The following is a 25,733-nucleotide window of genomic DNA, read 5'->3' on the forward strand; positions in this document are numbered from 1 at the left end:
TGGACTTGCACTATATGAAGGCTAGTAATTCATAGTCAGAACTTAAGCAAAATCTCTAAGTATAATTTAAAAACCAAAAGCAAAATGAATCAATGGCAATATAAAAAACACAGACATAATGTTGTTCTACAATGTTTAAGAACAAATAATGTGGAAGACCTTACCTGCATGAAGACACTATGATTCAGAAATGGCAATGAAACAAAAGGCAGATAAATAATCTACTGTAGCTACAATTGGATGGGAAGACTCCTGGAATTGTATACACTAACACAGTAGCAGAAAGCTACAACTTCACTTCAGAAAATGAACGTGTTAGCATTTCAAAACATCACTTCCCATGCTTCTTTCACAGAAGGCATAGAGCCAAATAGAGGACTAAGTCACAGTATCACAGTATCACAGTATTATTAGGATTGGAAGAGACCTCACAGATCAGTATAATTCAGAAAATGCTCTTCCTGGAGATGTGTGGCTAACTTTAACAGCGGGTAAGAACAACAAAGGAGACAATGGTCAGTGTTCAGAGTCTTGGATTTATGCTAATATCAAGAAGAAGGAGGATGGCCAACCTGAGGTATCTGTGTTCTTTCTACCTCCACAGAACTAGTCCCAAACAAAATCCAATACATTTTATTTCACTACTGAAGAAATGCACAAGTTAAAATAACTACTACAAAGTGAGGTCCCTAAAAATCCCAGATAGCTTATTTCAGGATTCTATTAATACTACTTTTAATAACGAAATAAGATTGAGGAAGGAGTATGTAGCAGCAAACTACTGATCGAGCAGAAATCAGAGCAGTATGGCATAGGCACACATCTGAAGCTTAATCTCACTTATAATTCAAGGCAATTATGGAACAGTATAGTAGCTAACACAAAGTTTTCTTAGTAACAGCTTCATATTGATCTCGTTCAGTGAAATTTTGGATCAGACTTTTAGAAACCCATGCAGAACAAAAAGGACAACTAAACTCTTTCAGACTTTGTACATTAATTAGCTATGCCTTTTCACTCTACTGATTTAATGATGTAGTAAGCCCTTACATTTATGTCAAATGTATTCCTTCTGAAGTCATTTCAGGACCTATTACAGCAGCTAGAATAATATACACCACTCATACTTAGTAATATTTTCCTAAGTGTAAATTTAATGTGGCACAAAAAGGAATGTCTGTTTTAAGATGTCCTCTATTTGCTACCCATGCTGTGTTATTTTCCCCATGTATCATTAATTATGTGTACCTGTAGAAACATCAAGAATAGTATCTTTTTACAAAGCACATCTACACATATCCATGTCCAGGTTAAGATCAGTCTTTGTGCGAAATTAAGACTTGTAGCATGTATGATTTACCTCCTTGTAAGTGGCTTAGACTATCCATATGAGACTCAGTGACCAAAGAACACACACACCCACATACACCCAGATTCTATGATCATGTGCAGCACTGACCTCATAGTCCATCTTCAGGTTGGCACTGAAGAAGCTACATTACTGCATAAATCCAATGTCATTAAAAATTAACTCTTTCTTCTTGTTGTGTTCTGTTTCATCTCTATGAAAAGGAACAGCACACTGATTTTCACTTGAATTTGCTCTGGACAATTGCCCACATAGCTAAGTATATCCTGTTCATGCCATTGCTAAGGCTTGTCTGCATGTTTAGTACAGCTTGTCACTCAAATGAGGCAAATGGCATACATTAAACCAAGTATCACCATAAGAAGTTTCTAGGCTCTCTGTTCTTCTTGATACATCAGGAAAAGACTAGAAAAGATATTGATAGTGACAGAAACATAAAACAAATTTTGAAATTGTTAAAATATTCAACTCTTTGAAGAACTAATAGATGGTATTTTCACTTTGACCTGAGGTCCAGAGCTGCTCACATAAACAATCCACAACTACCTAAAGAAATTGTTTCAAAGTAGTCATTTTATTATCCACCTAACGAAAGGTACAACCTGTTATAGTAATCTAAAAATTCTAACCAGACAGAATATCAGTATTACATAAGGAAGAAGACATGCACATGGATTTTCCTTGGAAAAACAAAACAAACCAACCAAACAACAAACAACAACAACAAAAAAAACCAATAATAAAGCTAAAATAAAGACTAAAAACCAGAAAACATGATCAGGAAACATCTTTCCTGCATGATTTAACTTCCACTGTGCACTTCCAAGGTAGTCCAAAATCTCCCAGTACAAATTACAGTACGAGACCACCGAGCTTTCAAATTAACTGATCACATAAGTCTCATTTATGCATTGGACATGACAATATATTTTTGTTACACAGTGAATCTCAGGGCGTTTTTTTCTTTCTCTCCCTTTACTATTAGGTATTTTTCCACAAATTGACCCAACATTGTATCTTATTGATCTTGTTTTCAGTTGGCCTACACTGTGGACATTTTTACACACCCCTGACAGCAAATATGATAGACATAAAGCAGAAATCAGAGCAAGCTAGAGAGAATTACTGCGCTAGATCTCTGTCCTTATCACAAGATACATTTGTTAGATCACAATCCCTCACAAAATCCAGTTGCTTTTAGTTCAGAGGTTCATTTTGAAGACAGAAGGGAAAATATGTTCCGACAATGTCAAAATTATTCTGCTTCCAAATTACTTCTCCTTTCGAGTTCTGTTTATATTATTTTATATTACAATGGCACATATGAAAACATGAAGATGAAATAGAATTCAATCAGAACACAAATTATTTTTGATCAAGTGCTGCTACTGCATTTTTAACGCTTACCTGGCAAATAACACGTTGAATAAATCTGAGGTTATCTGGAAGGAAACTACATCTCTAAATTCCAAGTTATAAAAAAATGCAGAATTTCAAAAAATTACAGTGCCACACCTGAATTCAAAAGCAAAGCAGTGGGCACTATGTGTCCTGGAGCACACTATTTCACTCAACACAAAGAAACCTGTGTCTAGCAAGAAGCAGTAAAAGACCTCCCTCATCCAATCTCTGTGCAAACTAGGATTTAAAGCTTCAAGTTCATTTTGATGTCCTTTTCTTTTCAAGAAAAGAAGCTACAAATATTTTTTACTCAGAAATCTGAGAATCCAATGTCTTTTTTCTTCCACTGCATGCACATTATTACTAGCTCACATTTCAAATTTGGCCTTTAATTTTATATTCTTAATGTGAATTACAACGTGGTTGGAACTAGGTGATCTTTACAGTCCCCTCCAACCCAAGCCATTCTATGACCTAAGTGACTTTAACTGCAAAACTGAATTACTCTTTTTCTGGTACTGAAGAGTTACTCTGAAACAGACACACGTCAAATTTATTTCAAGGGACAACATAGCACTGTAGATGTCCTCCATTTACTGTTACCTTTGTTTCTGTGTATATAGACAGTGATGTAGCATTTAAAAAGATGATAATTTATTCTTAGATTTCAAGACAATGGCTTACACATCTCTTTTTAAAATACTTAACAATTATTTCTCACTTTAATTTCTAAGATAGACACCTCTTCTTTTGGATGATTTTTTTGTTTTCAAGTCACCTGGAAGAAACGTTCATGACATGTTCATTCATCCAGTTCAAATCTTCAGAGAAAATCTGAACTGAAACCCTAAACACACATCTGCTACTACGTAAACACAATCCAATTTTTTAATTTGTGAAAACTGAAGAGTTAGAAGATAAAGGCTTTTAGAAACAAAAGGTCACCTAATAGCAGTAAAACCATATGCTGTCCTTGGAAAGTGTCCTCTTGCAGACAGTTTCCAGTGTACTTACAGATAATCCTCCTCTCAGAATCTGAGATTCTCTCCTCTCTCAGCAGATAATGTGCACTCACCATTAACTCTCTTTTCAACCACTTTTACCTTGCACAAAATGGAATAATCACACTGTTCTCATTCACTCCTCCTGTAAACAGTCTTAAAGGTAAAATTTTATGACGAAGTCCCATTCATTCATCCCTAATTGTGCATCTAATAACATCAACATTTGCTTCAATTCTAAGCAAAATGTATGCTCAGACCTTTTAGCCTACTTTCTGCAAAGATTCTTCCTAAGCCTCCAATCTGTCTCCTTTTCCAACCCTGACTTCATCTATAAGCTCTATTAGGCTTTCCAAGACTGACTACTCCACCACAAACAACAGAAAAGAATTAAAAATGTCTTAAACCGTTACTGTTTACCTAGGTTTAGCAATTTTAACTTGCAGTTACTGAGGCTCTAAACCAAGATAAATACTTTTTAAAAAATTGAAGTTCATGGTTTGTTTTTTTTTAAACTCAGCTGAAGCAAAACCACCTGCAAAAGTACCTAGGAAGCAAAAAAATCTGCTCTACACTCACTTCTTAAAAACTACAAAATACATCCAGAGTAATTGATTTGACCAATTCTTCATTATATTCCAAGTACACTGACTTAATTAAGACAACGCTCCTCAGAAGGCAACCTTACAAGGTCACAGTACTGAACACATTTAATGCACAGATATGCACCATGCCTGGCCTATCTTCTTGTAGAATTAGCTGATAACATCCTATCAGGGTAGGGAAGCATCATTGCCACAAGGTAAACAATTTACACAAAACAGAGCCAGCTCAGATGTGTTTTCATGCTGAATATATAATATTATCTTCATACCAACCAGCTTCACTCAACATCTGCTGCATATGCTGGGTGCTGCAACACAGAAATACGGTCAATGTCACTTACTACCTCAGAAGTCCTCAATTCTGGATATTAAAAACAGAGAATGAAAATAAATAAATTAACAAAAAATATTATCACAGAAGCTTTAGAAAGGAAAGGTTTGTAGCTGCAGGCTCACTGGACATTGTTAGAAAATCTCCGTCTGAATCCTAAATCCTTGCCCACTATTTCCATGGCTGTAAGACTATTCATCCCAGTTTAGTTTAAGGCAATCCAGCTAAGTAACACTACCTAGATGAGATGGCAATTCCTTTGCACCTATAGTAATGTTCACAAATGAACACAGTCAACAAGACAAAACACTTAGCCTGCCAACAAAACAAATTAATTTGGGAAAAAAAAAAAAAAGGCATTTTTATCAGCTTGGGATGACCAGAAAACTATGCCCTTGCTACTATTCATGAATGTTTACTTCACACTGTGTCAATTCACCTTGGGTGATGATTAGACAACTAGAATGCATAAATCTGTTAGTTTTCAACTGTCCCTGTTAATTTTTGCTATTGTGAAGAATAAAACTATCTTCTAGTTGCAGGAAGTAGCACAATATCCCTAGGGAAATGGAAGCTTATACATATGTGAACATCTAATATCTGTGTCATATTTGACAGCTAAGTGAAGCCCTTGAAATGCTGAGGGACTGGTATTAAGTCTCTCAGGAAAGATCTCTTCTAAGAGATACATTAATATGTTAATATCAGTTTCCTCACTGTTCTCTAGAAAAAGAAATCTTATTTCTAAAACTGTGCATTACACAAATTAAGCGCAGGTACAAAAAGGCAGGTACTGACTTGAATAACAGCAGTTTCTTGATGTTTCAAAAAACAAAGTCAGGCAAGGAACAGCAATTAACTTCATTTTCAAAGGAGGGGGGGAAAAACGGCCCCTTTTTTCAATAAAAGGCATATTACTGACCAAATATCTTTCAGGAGGAGATGGCCTTAAGATGCACCATGGGAGGTTTAGGTTGGACGCAAGAAAAGTATCTTCGCCAAAAGAACTGATGTCAAGCCAGGAAACAGGTTGACCATGGAAGTATTTGAATCACCATTCCTGAAGATATTTTAAAGATGCATAGATGCAGCACTTAGGGACATGATTTAGTGTTGGACTTGGCAGTATCAGGCTAACAGTTGGACTCAATGATCTCAGAAGTATTTTCCAACCTGAAAGATTCTATAGTTCTATTACAGTAACACTATGTCAAAGTGCACAGCTTCAACATCCAGCACTGAAAGTCTTGTGATCAATCTGAGGATGGGATGACCCAGTCTTTTCTTCACAGTTTTATGGCAGTCTTTTAAGGCATAAATATCTACAGCCCAGGTATTCATCTGTCTCCCCTGTAACTAAGACTTCTGATTTGTTACTTAAAAAACTTTGTACTCAGGTACTGACCATCTTTGGTAGTGGCATCTTACCTAACCATGCAACAGCAGTCAGAAGGAATGAGAACAGCAAGCTTAATGGGAGATCAGGCTACAGATTAATAGTGTCAAAGGAGATCAATGAGAGAGAAAGGCTTCTGGCAGTAAGCTTTTCTATTTGGAACAGTGTTCAAGCTACACCATACAACAACAGCAAAACAAACAAACACACACACAAAAAAAGCTGACAGAAAGTTACCTTCAAACATATGTTAGTGTGACATGACCTTGTTGGATGGTGTAATTAATATCTCTTATGTAGAGTAAGATCTTAGGAACAAAACGATCAACACATAATGTCACTGATAATCTTTGACAGACAACCTGAAATGATTCATTTGTCTAAATACGTCAATGTTTAGACAATGTTGGCTTTTCACATTCGTTCAGCCACATCTGTTACTGGCTTTCAACTGCACTAATCTACTAGCCAGCAACACCTCTTCTTCAGTACCCAGAATCTAATGCTAACACTAGTGTAACTGAAGTAATCCAGCAGCATCACAGAGACGCTGCCATAATGGCAAAGATAGGAAACTACCATGTACCATTTCACCTGAACATCTTATTTTTCTTTCCAAAAGCAAATCCTGATTATATGGACCATTACAATTATGGCACACCCTAACCTTTGAATGACTCCATGACTGACACTAACTATTGAGGACTTCATTTTTTAAAAACCACTGAGCAAATTTATATTTGTTTCCTGTGGCTTTCTGGTGGGTTTGGGGTTTCTTTTAAAATATCCTTTAACATGAAAATAAGACAAATATAGCAAAAAGGTTTTGTTTGGTTTGGTTTGTTTTTTAAGCAAAAAGACAGTAATTTATTTGTACATTACTCAAGCAAAATGCTGTGGCTATTCTGAACACAAAGGTAACATTATTTGGCTGAATTCAGCCTAAACTGCACTTGGGTCAAAAAAAATGGTTTTAATAAATTCTATTCAAACAGAAAATAAAAGGAATGTGTCAAGGAAAAACACTTCTCTATGATTCTACCAAAGACTCCTTGGATACAACACTGAAAGGTGATTCCAAATAACCTGTTATTCGTAAAAGTAGACTTCATATATCCTGTTTTGTTTAGTCTATTAGTTCTTATATCACTCTAGCAGAACAAATGAAAATTATTAAATGTTCACCACACCACACAAAGTTTTGCAGTTGTAAGACATTCATTTGCCTTATAGAAATCACAACAACACTGACAGCAACGAAACCAAACCAAGATAAACCAATCCCCATCATATCATGGTCCAGTTCTATTCTTTCTTTATTTTTAACCTGTAACATATTTTGCTCCCTTGGGCAGAAATAACAGTGACTCAGTCACTTTCACCAGATGGCAGGCTTCACACCAAATCAAAAACTGTACTGATAAAAGAATCTAATACTACTGTAGCATGACAGTTTTCAAACCCATCCCTCTTGAAGAGACCTACAGAATAGAGACACATGCCTACTGAAATCAATTAACAGGAAGACCTAATCCTCTCATTTAGTAACTGCCTTGAAAAGCAAAAATGGCAAGTATTTCAAACAAAACAAAACCTTGGGAAAGCATCTCATGAATAGACATAGACTGATATACTTTTACCAAGCCTACTAGTAATAAGATTCATTTTTCAAAAAATTTATTTGTATTAGTGCTGCTTCTTGTGCCAAAGCCTGCATTCCTCTTGACAACAATAGCACAGTGATACCAAACCAGTAAAAAAAAATAAACAACTTGTAATCATTACACAATTTGGTTACTACTGGAAAAAAAAGGAGTATCCTGATGCAAAAATAAACCCCAACATATCACAGAGTATGTCTTAAATGGTAACAAAAGACAAAATTGAAGAAGCTCATCAGTGACTTAGTTTGAGGGAGAGATGAAAAGCATACACAACTCTGTATTTCAGCGATTACACAATCTCTAAAGTTAATTGATTCATGTCTTTTCCAGTATGAATTAATTCAGCAATTACTTGGAAACATAAGTAATGTCTAGCTGAACTCCCTTTAGCATGTATCTACCAATGTGACATACTAGTCTATCAAGTTCAGAGACTTGTTCAGCAATCATTAGACATGTATGTTTCAGCTAGTATTGTGGAATTGTTTTAATTGTGTCTATTCAGAAAACCTACAAAAACATTTTTCAGTGCAATGTCCTTGCAAGGTTAATTACTAAAATTAAATAACTGAAAAATATTGACTGCCCCAGCAACTGCTCAATTAAACTTTTTATTTGCATTATAGGGAGCATCCATTTTTCTTTCCTGATGACAGAAGCTGTAAAGAACTTTTTATGACAGCAGTAAGTCCAAAAACATCTTCTTCATGCTCCCAAAAATAAAAATTAAACCTCTCCAATAAATACTGAATTTCTTAAGAAAAGAGAATGCTTTGCATGAATATGCATAGACGTATTTGTTACAATTTTCTGCTGTACAATATTCAAAGAAATGATGCTTAAAGGGAAAGATTACTCACACTGAATTAAGATGAAGTGGTCTTATTTTAACCTCAGAAAACAAAGAAAAAAAAACAAACCCTCCACAAACACAACTACTTAAGAGCCCTATTTAACTGTTTTCCATACAATAAAAGCTGTAGGTGTTGAGTACATGTTTTCACATTTCCACATTTGGTTTGCACATGTTAATTCAAAGTAAAAGACCCACAGAGTAATGATCAACCAGCAACAGAACAAGGGGACACAGTCTCAAGTTGGTCCGGGGGAAGTATAGGCTGGATGTTAGGAGGAAGTTCTTGCCAGAGAGAGTGATTGGCATTGGAATAGGCTGCCCAGGGAGGTGGTGGAGTCACCGTCCCTGGAGGTGTTCAAGAAAAGACTGGATGAGGCACTTAGTGCCATGGTCTAGATGACTGGCTAGGGCTGGGTGTTAGGTTGGACTGGATGATCTTGGAGGTCTCTTCCAACCTGGTTGATTCTGTGATTCTATGATATGGGGAAATCTGCCTGTTTCTTACAAAAAGAGTCTCCTTTTCCCACAATAAAGAAAAGACAACTTGGGTCTGAATTCTCAGTTTAGCAGATCCTTGAGACCAGAATGTTAGAGCCTGCCAAGGAACTGTGCACTGTACTCTTGCTGTCTCAAAGATAATCTGAAAAAGCAATAAAAGCCAGACATGAATACTTCAGAACAGGCCTTTTCAGAAATGAGTACTACAAAGAACTCCTTCTCTCGACTTCACTGCCAAGATTTCGACTAAATGTCACAAGATTTAGCTTTGATAAAGCATCTGTAGAGATGAATTCACTAAACTACTACTACCACAAACAAAATAGGTAGTTCAACACAATATGCTTTTTCAGCACAATTTAGCACACTCATTTGAGACAATTCAGTTAAGCCAGTGAGATTTTATATATGTAAAGTACAGCCTCACTAGATGGACTAATTTATGTGATAAAATAGGCATGAATTTATCACGTTTGAAATTCTAAGTTACTGCGCAACGTAGTCTATATCGAGTACTATGGAGCTCATAAGATGTCTCTAACACATCCCCCAGTGCTCTTGTAGTGTTATACTAAGATATTTTCCATTTTACATGGTTCCCCATTAAAAGTATTTCTGTTTAGCTTACTTAACAAAGCTGTAGGGGTTTACACCTCTTGGGAATATGGTACATTCTATAAAGCAGTAAGAGCCCATGGTAACCTTATGAGTTTGCCAAGTGCATTTGTAAAGATATTTAGCCATAACTAATGTACATGCAAAACTGTCAAATAATTTTAAGTACTGTAAACGAGCTGTTCTCTCTTTATACATATTACACTTATAAAGGAATTAACTATTTTATATATAAATATACTCTACCCTTCACAAAGAACAGCCCCAACTTACTGTTGTGCCATACTATAATGCCGTCTACGCTGCCAAGTAAATGTCTCACATCTATGCATATATTCAGAAGTGGACTTGGCCCCTTTTTAATTTTTAAATTCAAATATTGATTACAAAACAAAGTCACTACTTTTCAGTCATTTTGAAACAAAGATTAGCAAATTGCAGAAACTTCTACAATCTTGTAAGACATTACCAAAAAATTCTTCGTGCCTTTAGGTTGAGCTTCCTTCATTTTTTTACCAAAAGAGAGGTTCTTAGGTTTGAGAAATTTCCTACAAATAACTGAAAGCAGGAACATGGCAGCCCCATTCTCCTTCCACAGCAAAGTGTAAAATGTATGTCTTTTCTTTTACAGCTATAACTGAAAACACAGCAGTAAGGGAAGTCAGGGAAGGAGTCTTTGCTTGACTCTTGAATCAAATAGAGACAGAACAGCCTTAGGCATAACCATGTTTTCCTGTGTTACTAAAATCACTTTCCCAGCACTAAAAGAAAATGACTCATTTTAAGATTTTTTTGTTGTTACACTGCAGCCTATATGACAGTTTCTTGTATAATTTGGTCACAGTTCACTCAACCACTCTTCAGATAGTCACCAATTCAGTGAACTGTATCCAGAAACAAATACTGAATTAGATTTCAATTCCAAAGACAGATGAGACATACTTATAACAGGACTGCTAATTCAGGAGCTGGTGAATAAATGGTTTCTTCACAAAAACATATGCAGAGAACACAGATGTAATTCATTAAACAAACAGGTCAACGGCATTTAGAAGTGAGAGATAAGCTTATTATTAGCAAAACCAGCAGGTGACAGAAGCCAGTAAGTACTCCTGTACTGATGGGCATGTATTAAACTCTTGGTTGCTGTTTCAAGACATTAACAACCCCTATATCCAATGCAAATCTTTCAACCTAGACTACTCAAATTCTAAGCTTCTATCACTACTGCCTCATCCTGCATTCTACTTTAATCTAAAACTGCTAATTAAAAGCATATGTAAGCTGGCATCCCCTTGGACAGGATATTACCATGCCAGCTTCACATAGGCCTCCAGAATCTTCACATCAAAAATCATGGATTATGAAACAAACTACATTTTACACATTTCTTTGGCAACTCTTTATGATGTTCCAACAGTATTCATGGACAACTCCTGCAAAATTCATTTTCATCTAGCACTATTTCTAAGGCAAATTATCACCACCAAAAAACAAACCTGAAGATTCCTCAAAATTGCAGTTTTACAAGAATAATCAGATTAATGCAAAATTAAATACATCACTGTATTTTTAAAAGTAATTTAAGAATAGCCATGCACATTATGACCAAAAAGCCCATGTTGAAAACCAATTCATGCAATTATTTTTATGTTTTCTATATTTTTTTTTCTTCCAAAGCTTTTTTTCCTGAAAGTCTCGGTCTACAAACTGTTGTACTTTTGTGATAGCATTTTATAAATAAGAAAGGAAAACAGACCGCTAACAAAATGCTTTAGAGAACTGGAAGAATAGCTGAGACATTATAATAAACACCTGGAAGAAAACAGAAATCATTTAAAACTTCCCAGTCTTTATACTATAGAGTATGAACACATGGGAAGTATAAACTTTATTTTCACCAAAATCTAGACTGGTAAATCCTTTTCTCGGAACAAACCTTGAAATTGCATGTACAACTCCAACCACCATTACAATTTCAAAGGGTAGACAGACTCCTTTGCAAACAATGAGCTCAGAAATTAGTATCGAAGTCTTTAATCATTCAAAATTTGACAACAGCTAATGGCTATTGGCTGCCATTATCGATAGTATTGGCACCTCTTCCTGAAAGAATGCCACAGTGAGTTTGATGTTAAGAGAATCTCAGTCAACTTCTGGTTAAAATATGCCTTACAGTAGTCTCAGTCAGAACTAAAAACACTCCTGAAAGAGCCTTACTGTAGATCAAATGCAGCTGCATTTATAGGTAGGCATTAGATAAGTATACTTCTTTACACTGTTCTTCAAACACATGAGAAACCAGAGAGGCCTGGAGCTCCACTGTGCCAGGGTGACCCAATAACAAAATAGTGAAACCAGGGAATCACAGAATTATAGGAGTTGGAAGGGACCTCTGGCAATCACCTAGTCCAACTCTCCCACCTGAGCAGGTTCATCTACAGGAGGCTGTACATGACAGTACCCAGGCAGGCTTTGAATGGCTCCAGAGAGACTTCATCACCTCACTGGGCAGCCTGTTCCAGTGCTTCACCACCACCCTCAATGTAAAGAAGTTTCTCTTCATGTTCAGATTATGCTTTCTATGTTCAGGGTTGTGCCCACAACCTCTTGTCCTGTCACTGGGAATCACTGCAAAAAAGCCTGCCCCCATTCTCCTGATGCCTTTTAAGTATTTAAAAGCATTGATAAGACCCATCTAAAAGGGATCTTCACTTCTCCAGGCTTAAAAAGCCCCAAGTCCCTCAATCTTACTTCACAAGAAAGATGTTCTAATCCCCTCATCATCTTTGTAGCCTTTGTTGTACCTGCTTAGATAGTTCCCTGTCCTTTCCAGCACGTCAAACCTCACCTTGTAGTGACACATGGGGTTATTCCTCTCAAGATGCAGCATCCTGCACTTGCCCTTGTTGAACTTCACAAGGTTACTCTCTGCCCAGCTCTCCAGCCTGTCCAGGTCATGCTGGATGGCTTCTGACACAGCCTTCTGGTGTGTCAGACACCCCTATCAGTTTTGTGTCACCAACAGACTTGCTGAGGGTACACTCTATTCCTTCATCCAGATAGCTAATGAATATGTGGAACAGGACTGGACCCAGCACTGACCCCTGGGAGCACACCAGTTGTTACAGACCTCCAACTAGACTCCGTGCCACTGACAGCAGCCCTCTGAGCCTTATCTTTCAGCCAGTTTTCAGATCACCCCGTCTTGTCCATTTATCTAACTCATCCTTCCTACAAGGATGTTGCAGGAGATGGTGCCAGATAAAACAGCTCAACACATAAGGGCTGTTAAGACCCTTTACAGCAATCCTAATGAACTTCATTACCACCGTGTATTTAACTTTCGCGTCAGACTGACTGATGGTATCTTAAACTTTGAAAAGGTGCCACACACAAACAACAGCTCCTGCTTCCACATTTTGGCATAGTATTGCTGCTGATGGTATTAGGTCTGCTAGGCTCTTTATCTTTCTGACTGCTGTGTAGAAGGAGTGTTATTGCAACGATGATGTTCTCAGTACACTTTTGAATTGGAGGTGGAGTTGTTAGAGCAGGCTATTCACACAAGTTTGTTAAATAAACAGCATCAGCCATACACCTTGCTAGAGCTCATGACAGAAGGGATTAAGCTGTCTTACATCTTTCATTATATACTTGGCTAAAGGCTGCACTGACTGCATTGACAATCGAGCAATTTGAGATTGAAAAACTAGAACTGTCAGTTAGTAAATCTAGTATTCCTGCCAAGAAGTAAAAGATATATCTGCATGCTGATTTAAAACTGGAGAAGAAATCAGCAGCACAGAAAACTGAGGAATACTTTTATTGCAGCTTTTTTGTTTGACGTTTGCTATTTACTCGTCCTGGAACTGAGACTGTCAGACAGCATGCTTCTCTTGTTGCCAAACACTTAACCAAAACATAAACATATTCAAAGATCTAACCTTCCTCAAGTATTTAGTCAAATTTTCCTGTCATTCACCACAAATCCCAGAGAAATCATACCACAAAGCCAGTACCAATTCACTACGTCATGTATCAGAGAAAAGAATTAATATTTTAAGAACAGGGAAAATACAAGACTTTACAAAGACCATAGAGCAGTGCCATCTAGTGATTGCCACTACACACACAAAAGTTTGCATTACTGTGTGATGCAAATAGAGCAAATATTAAGAATAGCTGACCTTTACTCCTGCCTTACTTTCTGAAGCAAAACATTTGTGTAACAAGCTGTAAGCAGCATAAGGAGATATATCAGAGTTCATGCACTACAACTTCAAGACAGCTCAGCATTTGTATTTCAAAGTAAAAATACTACAGGTAGCAGAATCACAGGAAAAGCCTCTCATCTCTGTCTGCGAAGTCTTATAAACAAAGTCAGCATTTTCTGTACTCTACAAGTGACACATAAGTTTCATGATGAGTATGTGCAGTCTACATCTGAAGGATGTACTAATAATTAGTAATTAAACTCAAGGATAAAGAGGAAGGCACACAGTTCATGTTTAGGTCTGTAACTATTTTCCTGCCTGCTGCAGAAAATGAGTCTGCTGTAGTCTAGGTGAAATACCACAAGTGTCTAGTTAGGAACCTGAATTGTAAATATTCTTAAAAAAATTAACTGCTTGCATAAAAATTCTTATTCAACTACAGGAGAGAATGCAGAAAGCAGAAATGCTGTTGACAAATATTTCATAAGCAGCACCTCGTTAACATATTCTTGCATACTTCAGTCTGTCTTTCGTACTTTATCCTATCTGTGCAACAACTAGAAATCACTGGACTTTGTGTCTCAGATTTCAAAACTGCACAAAAATGCATGCAAAATCGTGCACAACCCCTTTAAAATGGGTATCAGCTTAAATGATGAAGTAAGTAACAAGTAAGTCCTGCAAATATGAATATAGAACCACACAATAAAATTTTCAGAAGAGCTCTAAGTTGTGCATTTGGTCCCCTACTTCAAATTTTAGTGAGCCTTTGTATTCAGAATCCTTCTGGTGAGTTCAAAATGTAATTAACAGTTCTAATATAAGCCAACAGAAAGGACCACAGAATTTTAGTATCTGAGTGGATCTACAGAAAGGCTGGAGGACTGATTAGAAAGGCATGTAGCAGTAGGACGTGAGGAAATGGTTTTAAGCTACAGCACAGCAGATCTAGGTTGGACACAGGGAGGAAGCTCTTCACAATGGGTACTATAAAACTGGAACGGGTAGCCCAGAAATGTGGTGAAGCACTGAAGACATTTGAGGTCAAATGTGATGGGGCCCTGAGCAGCCTGATCAAGTTGGAGATGTCCCTGGTCACTGCAGAGGGGTTGAACAAGATGAACTTTCAGGGTCTCTTCCAACCCAATGCATTCTATGTTCTACGATTCTATAATTATGTATATTGCAGAATTACTTTCTGCAGTTTTCTGTCTGCTTCAGAAAGACTGAGCAAATAGTAAATTACTATGGGCCTGAAACCATTAGTTAATTTTCAGAGGCACTTACAATCAATTCCAATTCAAAAGATATGGTTACATTGCATTCAGTAAAATGTTACATTAGAACACGCTAGTACTTCAACAGCCACTGTTCCAAACTGACTTGCAATGTGTGACATCATCTTTGCAGAGGATTTAGGAATTTCTATACCCTACTTCAGTCTCCTTTCCTACCTCCCTATTGACCCAAGTACATACGAGGATGACTGCACTTGAAGACAATAATAATGTCACAGGGTCCTGTGATCCTGTGATCTGTTCAAAGAAAAAGCAGATTTATTATTTTTTAAACACAACAGTTACCTGCACATCCTCTTCTCTATTGTTTTGGTACACTGTTTTTTCATGTGTCCAGTAAACCTATGATATATTACCAGTACCAACAGAAACCATACAGTTAAGATCAATAAATTAAAAGCACAAATGCAAGCTCTTGATAAATAGCAGACATTCATTTAGTATCCTTCCATATACTAATACCTAGCTAGCACACCAATAAAATAAAATGGTGGACCTGATTACACATTTAATGTAAAATCCAGCAGATGTTACTACAGAACAGTGATGAAGATTAATTCTCCTACACGGAACACTTCCTTACTTCCAGTAAAACTCCTTTTTTCAGCTAAACAAGACTGTCTATCAACTACAAACTATAGCAATACTTCATAAAAGGCAACAGCGAAAAAAAAAATCATTATCTTTAGAGGCACCAAGTATTCAGTACTGTTACCCTAAATTGAACAAGCAATGAACTGTTGGCAGCTGGTAGCTGTCAAATCTAACTATAATCTGTTTTCTTCAACTGCAGCTCACCTGACCTATATTCAAATGAAACAGAAAATCTCAAGTAACAAGCTGCTTTAAAGTAAAACCAAGGAATACTAAGTAGAATGTAAATGTTTTAATTGGGTTATTCCTTTATCTAATACAGAAATTGTATAATATTTATATATTTGTGTGTATTTATATTTGCATACATATTGACATGCATAAAATGTATACAATACAGAAGCTGTATACTGGTATAGCATGATATATGACTATAACTATGTGATAATGTAAGTATTCAGAAGTTGATGTCTACCCACGCTGCAAAGTACCATACCAACGGTTTTCAAGGAAGACTACGAAGAGCAGCATGTGCTGGTCAAGCAACCACAGAAGTCCTGCTGCTTAGTGGTGCACCAACCAAAAAGGCAACAACTGAGTTGATGTTCCTCACCGCTTGCTAGTCTTTCTTTAGAGCAATGTAAATTGCCTCAGCAGAGTAGCCAAAGCCTCAGAGGAACAGCTAAAGCCTCCAAGCACAGGCAAGCAATTGTGTAACATGATGTAGAAGACTTATTTTTTAAGACATTCAGAGCATGCACTCGGGGTTTGTTTGTTTTGCTCTTCTATTGCAGTTAAAAAAAAAAAAAAAAAAAAAAAAAAAAAAAAAAAAAAAAAAAAAAGTGTCACCTGGATATAACAACTCCACAGTTTTGGAGGAGAGAAATTCTCCTGTAATCCTTACTTCAATACTGTTTGGTTAATGTATTATTAATTCTAAAATATTTTGTAATTCAAATTTCTCTTCCCACCATATGACTTTTTGTTTGTCTAATGGGAAAAAATAAAAACATAAAATCTAGGTCATGTATTATTAAATAACCTCATCATATCCCTACCTTTTCCATTTCAAAGCTTTACCATGTTAATCTCAATGTATATGCAGGGTTTTAATTACCTATGCATCACAAAGATTTTTTCTCTTTCACCTTAGTCTGTTTTCAAAATTATAAAACCTGTTCACACAGAGAAAGTAAAAAAATAATTACTGCAACACATCTAAGTAAGTTTTTTATCTTCCTTAATCACCTTTTTTGCTTCTAATGTACAAACAATTTTGACTTTTCAGTGTAATTATTTGATACGAGATATTTGACAATTTATATTGTAGTTACCAATTCATATTATTTCTCAATACTTAATTACTTCAAAGCAGAAATTCACAAGAACTGTTTTTTTCCAAAATAACCAAATTACTTCTGTCCAAAAAACTTTCTACCTAAATGAAAAGACCTAACAGCTAAGAATGCCATATAACTACCATTTTCAGAATATGGTATGAGCAAAAAAAAAAACCACAAACAAAACTTACAGAAGTGTTTGCCGTAAACAACTACAGTCAGATTATGCACAAACTTAAAAAGAAAAAAAAAAAAAGTATCCCTGTCCCTTTAAAGAAGCTACTCATAAAGCCATATGACAATTTGAAGGAATATGTTCTCAGTATGAGAAGCATTCAACAGTAAGACTGCAATCATGCACTGTAAGTCATGCTGACAGTCAGGAGGAGGTTGGAGAGAACTCTTTCCAGCAGTTTATCTGCATACTTCTTAACATAAGCAGAGCTCTCATACCCTCCTAATACATTCACCTAGACATTTGAGGACATGGACTTAAAAATTACTTGTTTGGAATTCCACTTATTACTATTTCCTAACAGCATTTACCTTCCTAATAGTTGGCTATCCTTCAGGTCAAGACACAGTATTTAAATATAAATGTTTTTAAAAATATTGAAAAATCACTGAGTTGCTCAGCTATGTATTTCCTTCACAAATGTTGGAAGCAAGCCATTGCACCCCTGTAATTTACTGCAGCTTAATTTCTAATATTGTTCCACTGTTTTTTATCTTGATACTTCTCTACATTTGCAGCAACTCTAAGATAACTACTTCTTCCCATTCCTCTATGGAGGTCACAAAACCAAGGATTTATCTGTTTTTAACTTCTGATGAATCTACTTACCTACTTTACCACCTGATCTACCAAACTTGATTGGAATAAATTCTTATTTGCACTAGGGTCTGTCTACACTGGGAATATGAAGAAGCTTCTATGTCAAATGAAACCAGGCCATTGTCCTTCTAAAGGCTTCCTACCCAAACTGCAATTAATTAAGAACTTGTGTCTTCAGATGTCTGTCTATAGCCTGAGTGCTTCTCTTGCATTGCAAGTTTACACTGTGAAGCAGTCAAAAGTTGACACAAGACAGTTATTTTCTCATCACATTTGGTTGGTCATGCTCAGTATTCCACCAAACAAAAAAGTCCACAGAATGACAATCAAAAGGACTATTCAAAGCCAAATGTGTATAACTCCACTTACTCTTCCAGACCATCTCATGTACTGATCTAAACACAATCCATTTCTCATGGACTCTATGATTCCTCCCCACATACATTATTAACATTTCAAATAAAAAATCTATTTCTGTTAATACTGATGAATGTAATAATTTCTATTCAATAAACTGTAAATGTCATCTTTTGTTTTATAGAGCTGGCCTAGTCTGGGTAACTACACAAAGCACTGGAAGCACTCAGAGGAACCTCTAGAGCAAGTCTTGTATTAAAAACATGCCCCTTGAACATGAGTGTTTGTTTTTCTGAATCTCCAGACACTTTCTAACACCCTTGACAGAAATCTCTGAAGACAATTATTGCTATACCTAGAAAAATACATCGTAATTCTTCAGCTTAAGTGCAGTTAGTTAGTTTTGAGAATGACCAGCCACACTGACACTGAGAGGCAAAAGGCTTGGATGGCTCTCTTATTCCAGACAAACTGACAGGCACACACCACCATCATTCCTCCTTCAGCCTTTCTTGTCCTTTATGTCTTCAGAAATATGGGATTTTGTCACAAGTAGACATAAAACATACCTCTGTTTTGCTGAGGCTGTCAGCCATAGTATGTCCCAGATAACAGCTTGTAGATGGCTGAGCAGCAAAGCCACATAATCTTGACATTTTCCCCTCCATTTTCTCTCCATGGCCTACAGAGAAGTAAAATTTCCTTTTCTCAAGAAGCTTGTTTCTCTTCTGATGTCAGCCATTGTTTATAACTAAGTCAATCCTCCTGCACAACTAAAATTCCCAACTGCTACCTCCCAGTATGACTACAAATCCTTCTGACTGAAGGCTGACAGAAGGCTGATGTCACCCAAAATTTACCACAACATAAGGAATTAAGAAAAACAGTTACAGGTCTCAGAATACACTTAAATACTTACACATTTAGAAGATCCGGGTGCTCATTCAACCTACCTTTGGCAGGGAATTATCTAAAGACTCTGACAATCCTGAAAGATTTTTTTTTCCAAAATGAATTTAAAAGCCTGAATGGTCTTATCTCTTTCAAAGATCTGAACTGTATGTATATAATTTCTCTTCATCGTTGTACCATACAACTTCCATGCAAAAGACTCAAGCTATAAATTAGTTCCTGACATAATCGTGGGTTCAGAGATATTTGTATTGTGCTGAATCTATTAACAGAATGAACTAATAAAGTGGAACTGGAGTCACTGGAATCAGCTGACCTTCACTGGTATCTCCCATCAGACAGTTGTAACAACAAAAATCCACAAAGACTAAGCATCATTCCTGCAGAAAGTATTTTAAATGCACAGCCATAACTGAAAAGCTAATGGGCTTTATAATCCACTATTCTAACAAATTAATGCAATCCATGGACTTTAACAGAGCTTCGCTAATGCAACTGAAGAACTTCTGCTTTTTTTCTCTATTCAGGGAGAGCCACTAACACAACCCATGACTCATGTCTAAATTCAAACCCAAAACAGAGGCTGCAACAGGATGCAAAACAGTGTGAGCTCACAGAGTTCAAGAAAGAACACTACTGTACAAATGGCATTCACATTAAGGTGAAACACTGTAATTTATTTCCTAACCATAAATTGAATGTTATGACTAGATCATTTTAGCTGGACATTCAAGGAGAATTTAAGCCCCAGAAAAATACTCCTGGGCTCTGGAGTGTTTATCAGTATGACACATCCTCAGCAGCTTACTAATGCTAGGAGGAATACACTGATTTGCAGGAACAGTATGGTGCTAATAAACTGCTGGGCATAGGCCAACCACGGGAAAACACCAATGCTGAGGACTACGTGTGCTGTGAATGCAAGTCTACTTGATGGCTTGTCACAGAGGAACATACACTTTTTTGCTTTAAAGTCAAACTGAGCTTTTCCTCAGAAGATCCTCTCTTTCAAAGCTCTTCACAGCCAGTATCTACTGCTGTTTCATGAGGACTTCACCAAATCACAAGCTGAAATGAAGTTTATGAAGGTCGGTGACCAAGAGATAAATACTCTGGAACTTTTAGGCTGTTTTCTCAGAAACAAAATAGAAGTTAAAGAAATAGCAGGAGAAAAGAATAGACAGATGCTGGAAAGAGCAGAGAGGAGGACTGTCTAAGTAGCGGTGAAGCTCTAAGGCCAGCCTACTTGGTTTCTCCAGCGATGGTATTCCCTGTATCACATTCTCAGTTACAACATAACTACCAGAAAAAGGACTCCAGTGAAATCCCACTCTTCCCTGGAGATGTGGCTCTGCATTCATAAAACTCAAGGATGGTCTTTGCCCTGACTTGGTAAATGCTACCCTTATGGCTCCTAAAAGTTTGACAACACTGAGAGATATATACATAAAATTACTTTTGGAGAGAGTTCCAGTTAAGTTCCTGTAGTCTGAACTGGTGGCCACTGGTTGCTCTTAAGCTTTAAACATGAATATCAGAAAAAATGCAGTTTTAGAAAGTGTGATATCAAATGTAAAAGTTATATTATCATTGCATGTAAGATGTAAGATATCTTGATGACAAATTTTTTTTCTTCTATTTTACTTTTCTTTTTTCTTGCACTGAACTTTGAGACTGACAGCTAATAATTTATGTTGCTTTACCTGTGTAACTGGAAACCAATTTTTCAATTTTCCTTCTTTTTGGGAAATGGAATGGGCCCATCAGAAGTAAACTGCCCATTTCCTCCAGACACAATTAGTCTTCTGAAGATTTTTTTAAAAATCACCCTACTTTTCCAATGTAATTTAAAATCCATGGTATGATTTGCCTCTTTTCTTGTAACCCAAAACCAAAAGGCCTTTCTTGTCTATTAAGAAGGTAGTAAGAAAAAAGATTACCTAAAGTGCTACTCAACAGTAAGAAGCAGTTTTAAACATTTCCATTTCAAATAAAATATTCATTTCAATGAACACTTATTTCTATTTGTCTGTAATGAGGAGCATTCATGAAGATGGGTTAAACTGTTCACTAATTCCATCTCACAGTAAGGACGTTCACTAAGTGTTCACACTGACCTACTGTGATTTCCATAATAATCACCAAGCTGAAACACTAAGAGTATGTCAATATACAACAAGACTCACCAACGATCTACTGATACAGATATCTATTTCAAGTATCAAAGGGAATAAGGGATCAGACTTTAATCAAATAGCAACTCTGATCGATATGATTATAATCTCATGAACTACTGATTCACAGAAGAGTTGCTAAAAAAATAGGATTTTTTTTAATCACAACATTTGCATTTTATCAACAGAAAATGGGTCACCAAAATGTCATTATACAACAGTGATAACAGTTTACTTTCTATATTTCTAAATTTTCATCCTTAAAAAACAGAATTGTCCCCAGGAATCAAAGGGCTTATGAAATGGCAAGCAACTCAAACATGAGCTCTACTCAGCATATCATATGAGAATAGTATCAATATCTCAGCACAGAGAGCATTGATTAGTATGCTGCATCAATATAAGTCTTAAGGAGCACTGCTTATAAATTTCAAATACTCCCATTTCATTCTTTATGCTGTTATCTCATTTATTTTATTATTTTTGTAAGACAACAGAGAAGCCACTCTTGCCAGAAATGAAGAAAATGCTTGTTTTTATGCTTTCAAAAGTTCCTGGCTGAAAATACATGAGCTGGAAAGATTCTGGGACATAAACAGTTACAACTAGTCACTGTACTAATTAGAAATGAGCAATAATTTGTAAAGATTCATAATTAGACACAGCCTAGTGAAATCAGCCTTATTACAACATGAAGATGTCAATCAGACATAGTAATAGGATTTTCTTAAATGCCCTGAATATCTACAGAAAGTGCAGAGGAAGTACAGAGAATTAGAATGTATTTGACATAATGTGCTCATGGACTCCTAGCAAAAAAAAAACAACTCCTTGGCAAAAGGAAAATGCAGTAACAGACAATCCTAGCTTTGTATAAATTCACTGAATATTATCCACCTATCCTTCCACATGTCCCTCATCTGGATTTTTAACTACCAGCAACAGCTAGAATGAAATCTACCTTCTCACAAAGGGCAAGTCAACAAACCAACAGATAACCATATACTTAGGCTTCAGAACTCCTTAACCTTTTTTCCCTTCTTTATTCCCTGGAGTTTAGGCAGTTAAAAGGTACACATACACAAAAGCAACCCACAACTAAAAACAGGCAACAACCTTACTGATGTGAATTATAAAAACCACCACAGGAATTCTCATCAACTTGCTGGCCGATAACCACACCCACTCTGTGTTTATGTTATTCAAATGGTCTTAATGCAAGATACGTAAAAGCCACTTACACAGACCTGACGTTTTATCTCAGCACAGAGTCAATAATATTCCAGGCTCCAGACCTCCTTACCTTTCTGTGTTGGAGGAAAATGAGAAGGCTTCACAGCTACAAACAGCAAGTTACTTTGGTCTTTCTTTTCTTAACTGCAGGATACCCAAATCCACTGTATTAATTCACAATGGCATGCCTACACGGGACTAATCATGGTACTTGTGGACAGCTGTCTAAACTGACAAGCTCCTCTAATACTTTGTATTCCTATACCTCTTGCTGCTTCTACACAGGATAACATTTCCACCTAGAGCCCTTCCATAGAATGCCTGGATTCTAGAACAATAAGAAAAAAAGAATCCCTGATACCTCTCACACTACCAAACCACACTGTTCATATGTAGCGGATCACACCTGATACCTTTCAGTCTATGAAAGTGTTATTCCTGCTTTCTCAAAAGGGAATTCAGAGCAGTAAAAACAGTTTTCAGGGATCTAGTGTGTACCTAAAAGGCATATCACTGTTCTCTTGCACACAGATTAACTACTGTCAAAATCACTACATTTCAAGTAAGAAAAGTAAGAAGGTGGCACAGCAGCTGAGGAGTCAATCATTTTAAGTGCTGATCTAAAGGAAAAATCCCAAATTACATTTTGACTGGAATAGTTACGTGTACATAGTAGGACTAGGAAGAGAGAGATGTGTGATCCATTATGTAGCAAAGTAGACCACACTGCAGCCTCACCTTTACAGGGAAGCACTTCCCGGAAAGGGTGTAGCCCTTCATGGAACTACTGATTGTATGCTGCATGGAAACCGACCTGTTCTTAATTGTACATTTTCCACACTTGAAGGTAGAAACTCAGGAAAAGTCTCTCCTTTCCCCCTACCTCCTATTGTGGTTTTTTTTTGGGGTTTTTTTTTTTTTTTTTTTTTGGTGTTTTTTTTTATCAACTGGATGCAGCTACTGTTGCTTCTGATGGATGAATAAAATGTTCTATATTTCTTTTAGGGTATATACAACAGTTTCAGGTGAAATCGTCTTAGACACACTTTACATTGGAGACCATTCAATCCCAGATGCGTCACTGTAGGAAGTGGGGTAAGGCTTCAGAACTACTGGGTGCATGCTTTACAGGTCATGGCTTACCTCCCTGAGCATTACACGCGCTAATTTTCACTTCCCATTCCCCAACTGCCGTAGTTTTGACTGAAATAGAGACTGCATGGCTCATTTTCATGACAAAGCCATGAAAAAAAGCTGTGTTCTTCATCCCTCCCTCCCCACACCCCCCCACCCAGCACTTGGCAAGCTATGCAAGTTCAAATATGATTTATTTTTGAAACGTTCAGGCATCTTCCTTTTAAAATGAGAAGGTCTTCTGAAAGAACAGCATTTTGACATAGCAGCATATAATGAGGAAGCACTGCAGCTCTCTCTGCTTGGTACAGAAAAGCTATAGGATAAAATGCTTAAGAACATCTGATGTTTACTCCAGCAACTATGGGACAGGACTTGAAAAAGGCTGTAATTTAGACTCAAAAGGCTGGTGAAACGATCTAAGGGCAGGTGATTTTCTCGCCTTTTTCTTACAGGTATGTTCAGGGACACCTGCATGTACTTCAAGATGCTCCTTTAAACGGGACATATTTCCAATTTGTTTTGCAGAAGATAAAACTGTGTCTTCACTGTGAGGGGGGGGGGTGTGTGTGTCCCCACTTTAATGATGCACAGCAGCGGGGACAGGAGCGGAAACACCTCTGCACCGGCTACAAACGGCTTTTATGTTTGTGCCACGTCGCTTGGTGCCCCCAGAGGACACTTGCCCCCGATCACACGGGTCCGGACCCGGCGGGGGGAAGTTCTTACCCTCAGGGGGGCTGTGATGTTGAGCACGACCCTCCCCCCTCCACCCCCTGACTGGGGCACAAAAATCCCCTCATCACACCGCCAGGCAGACAGCGCCGTCCAACGCTCATTGGAAAGCCTACGGAGGGTGTAAGGACCAGGCCAGCCCGGGAGTGTGGCTGGGGTCCCCTGCACCCCGTCCCGCCGCCTCTCCCGCAGTCTCCTCCCCAGTGGGACCCGCAGCGGAGCAAGGGGTCACAGCCCCCGCGCTGCGGTCTCCTCTCCCCGTCCCCACGCCTCCCGAAAGTTACTCTGCCCTGACGGGCGGGCTCCCGCGGCTGCCACCCCCGACGACACCAGGAGGGTTACCTCCGTCGCTTACCTGGCAGCTGCCGGGGCGCTCCCTTACGGCGAGCGGCGGCGAGGTACGCCGCAGCCGGGGCTGCTTCTTGCCGCCACCTTCACAGCCCCCTCCCGAGGTGAGCGACGCGCGGGGAGGCGGAGGGAAGCAGCCGAGGAACCGTGACATTTAACCGGGCGTGAGCACGGTCGTGCCGGCCCCGCGGCGCAGGCGGGGGTGCCTCTCCTCCCTGGCGGGCTGGGCGGCAGTTACCGCCCTCCTCTCCGCGGGCAGGCTGTTGCGGAGGGCGAAGCCCAGTCCATCCCCGGAGACCCAGCCGCAGCGCGCTGCCTGAGCTACCGGCAGCTCCTCCCGTCTCCTCCCGCCTGGCAGTCGCCGCTGCCCCTTCCCTGCGGCGGGATTTGGGGGGAGTGGTGGGTGGCGAGGGGCGCGGCAGCCGCAGCCCGGCGGCAGGTGGCGAAAGCCGGCCGCCTGCCCCCTCGGCGGGGCCTGGAACCAGGGGGACGTTGGCGGGGCGCGGTGGCGGGCGAGCGGGCGGGCGAGGCGGCAGCGCTGGCAGCGCGGGGAGGCAGCGCCAGCTCGAGGTGAGGGCGGGCGGGGGGTGGGCGTCTCTGTCAGAGGCGGAGCGGCTCCTTCCGCTCGGCGGTTCGCACAGCGGTGAGTCCCGCCGAGGTGGCGGCGGCAGTTCGGTGAGGCAGAGAGGGTGTGCAAGGAGTGGAGCGTGGAGGGCGTCCGAGCCCTCCCCACCCCCGGTCTCTGTCGGGCTGCGGCGAGTCGCCCTCAGCTTCGGCAGCCGCTCCTCCGCCCGTCACCGCGCTGCGAGGAGGCAGCCGG

This window comes from Pogoniulus pusillus, chromosome Z, assembly GCF_015220805.1.
Source record: "Pogoniulus pusillus isolate bPogPus1 chromosome Z, bPogPus1.pri, whole genome shotgun sequence".
NCBI lineage: Eukaryota > Metazoa > Chordata > Aves > Piciformes > Lybiidae > Pogoniulus > Pogoniulus pusillus.